The sequence below is a fragment of the Canis lupus genome, chromosome 31, assembly GCF_003254725.2.
Source record: "Canis lupus dingo isolate Sandy chromosome 31, ASM325472v2, whole genome shotgun sequence".
Classification (NCBI taxonomy): domain Eukaryota; kingdom Metazoa; phylum Chordata; class Mammalia; order Carnivora; family Canidae; genus Canis; species Canis lupus.
Window position 1 is genome coordinate 27,348,337 of NC_064273.1, and position 2,869 is coordinate 27,351,205.

At 47.1% G+C, this 2,869-nt stretch overlaps 1 pseudogene; it reads right to left on the reverse strand.

Moving 5' to 3' along the window:
* Positions 1–1,082: 1,082 nt before the first annotated feature.
* On the reverse strand, positions 1,083–1,673 carry LOC112661720 (60S ribosomal protein L17-like; annotated as a pseudogene).
* Positions 1,674–2,869: the final 1,196 nt, after the last annotated feature.

Sequence of the window (2,869 nt, forward strand, 5' to 3'; positions counted from 1 at the left end):
TTGGCTGCCCAGGATCCTTACAACCAGGCCCTGGAACCCATAATCACGGCTCCCCTCCCACCACCACCTCCACCACCACCACCAGCCGCCCTCCCCCAGCTCCATAAAAAAGTACCACAAACTAGAGGCTTAAAACAAACATTTATTCTCCTAAGTTCAGAGGCCAGAAGTCTAAAATCAAGATGCCCCAAACCAAAACTCTCCAGTCTTGGGCAAATCACTTCATCTCCCTGTAGGTCACTTTGTTCATCTATAAAATATAGGAGCTGCTCTTTCCAGCACTCCAGGGATTTCATTTATCCGTTCTGTGCGAGCATCCCCCCAGCTTTGTTTCTTTCTTTCTTTTTTAATTCTTTTTTAAATATATATATATTATATATTATAATACATTTTATATATTATATTAGATTATATTTATTTATATATTATGTATTATATTATATTTTATATATATATATATATTTTTTTATTGGAGTTTAATTTGCCAACAGATAGCTTTGTTTCTACCTGCTTGTACCTGTGACCCTCAGAGGCCCACGACTGGGTCTGCAGGGGCCTGGCGAGGAAGTTCCAGGACTGTGTGTCCCCTGGGGAGCCTGTCACCCAGTGCTGACCCGTAATCCTTGGAGATAATGCTAGGTAGGGGTGCTGGCCCTCCCATGGTGGGAGGCGGGCTGGCACTATATACCCTTGCAGCTTTCCAGGAAGGGTAAGGGAGGGTGTGCAGACCCCTAGGTAGGGTGATGACGGTGTCTGGGTTTGCCCAGGACTGGCCCAGCTTTTGCTCTATCATATCTATCATATTAGTCTGTTTGGGCCGCCGGAACAAATTACTGCAGATGGGGAGGCTTGTACAAGATACTTCTCTTCTTGCGGTCCAGCCTGGAAGTCCAAGATCAAGGCACTGTCAGGGTCGTTTCTGCTGAGGCCTCCTTTGCTGGCTCGTAGACGGCCGACTCTGGCTGTCCCTGTGCCCTCATATGGCCTTTACTCTGTGCAAGTGCAGACAGAGAGATCTCTGGAGTCTCTTCCTATAAGTGACACCTGTTCTTCTTTTTTGTTGTTTTTATTATTTATTTTTATTTTTTATTTTTATTTGCATTTATTCTATGCAGAATTTACTCCCGGGCCGTAAGTTTTTGTTTCTTCAGTTTCTTCTGGGATATCTTTTTCTTCTGTGCAACCTCCTCTTCTGGTTCAGGAACAATCTGCTCTTTTTCAGTAAGAATCATCTCGATGTGGCAGGGAGAGCTCATGTATGGGTTAATCCGGCCATGAGCCCTGTGGGTTCTATGTCGCATCTTGGGGGCTTTGTTCACCTGGATGTGCTCAGTGACCAGAGAATCTACATCTAAACCCTTAAGTTCAGCATTACTCTCTGCATTTTTAAGCATGTGCAGTAAAAATTCAGCACTCTTCTTGGGCCACCGACCCTATGTCCAGCCCCACTGTTTGGCCTGTGCACAGCTACCAACTCCACCATTGTAGCGACAGAGTGGCACACACTGTTTCTGCAAAGTTACATCTTTCAGATACTTGGTGGCTTTTAGGATATGCATACCCCTGATGGCCTGGGCCATTTCACGCATGTTCTTAAAGTGAACACAAAGATTTGAACCTCTTGACTTGCATGATTTTGTAGGGTTTTCTGGGTCCGGCAAGTAGCAAACCATCTCCAGAGGTCACCTCAGGCCCCTCTGGGGAAAAGACACCTGTTCTTCTTATACTGGGCCTCAGTCTTATGATCTCAGGTAAGATCATAAAGATCTTAAGATGGTAAGATGACCTCAGGTAAGATCTTTATTTACCTGTGCCTAGGCTTCCAAATACAGTCACATCGGGGCTTGAGGCTTCAACTTGAGAATTTGGGGAAGACAGTTCAGTCCCTAACATCTCCCCATGAAGACTGGTCACAAATACATTAGCAAAACACACAAGCCTAAAGGAGCCTTTCTGGGCAATAATCCTGCCTCTGGCCTCCAGCTGATGCCTCGGTGCTTGTGTGGATAATGGGACCCTTGCCTTGGCTGCCACAGATGGACCTGGCATGCTTGCAGAGAGGATGGGGGTTTCCAGGGCCCCCCACTCATTCCCCCCAGGCTGATCTTTCCCTTTGGCTGCTGACTCAACTGCACTGAGTCTGAGCCAGGAGTGTGAGTGGCAGGGGGGTCCTGGGCACTGCCCCCCCTTCTACATGGCTGGTGGGGAGGTTCCCGCAGGAGTTCACGTTGGCAAAGGGCAGGTAAACTGTGAATGAAGCAGCCTCTCAGACATCCTAATCTGCTGCTGGAACAGCCAGGATGCTCTGGCACCCAGCCTGCTCCCAGCCATGTGGTGCCAAGCAGCCCCTGGGCTGACGCAAAAGGGAATTAAAAACAACAACAAAAAACAACCAGGAAATTCAAAACCTGAGTCTGTGGTCCTCCCTGCTGCCCACTTGTTAGTTTCGAAGGTTGAGGCAAAATGTACCACTACTGAAGCTAGAACAGTTAATAAAAGAAGCCCCAAGTAGGAGGTTCGGCCAGCATTTCTGTTTCTCGAAGTCCTGCTATTTGATTAGAATATTTTGGTGAACTTTCCTATTGATCACAAAGGTGGTGGTCAGTGAGAAGCCCTACTCGATCTTCCTACGTTAATCCTGGAAAGTGCTTCCAGAATCCCTCATGATCACAATACACGAATTCTCCGGTCTTCACATTGTGGGGAATGTTGCAGAACTTTCCAAGGGATGGGCCAGATCCCTCACATACTGCATCCTTGACATTTTTTGTAGAGCTGTCACTTTCGGAGGTAGGATGTGGCTAAACCAAAGCACAAGGGAAATGCCTTTTGGCAGCTCTGCAGTACTAGAAGCTTCAGGTTCGCTTCT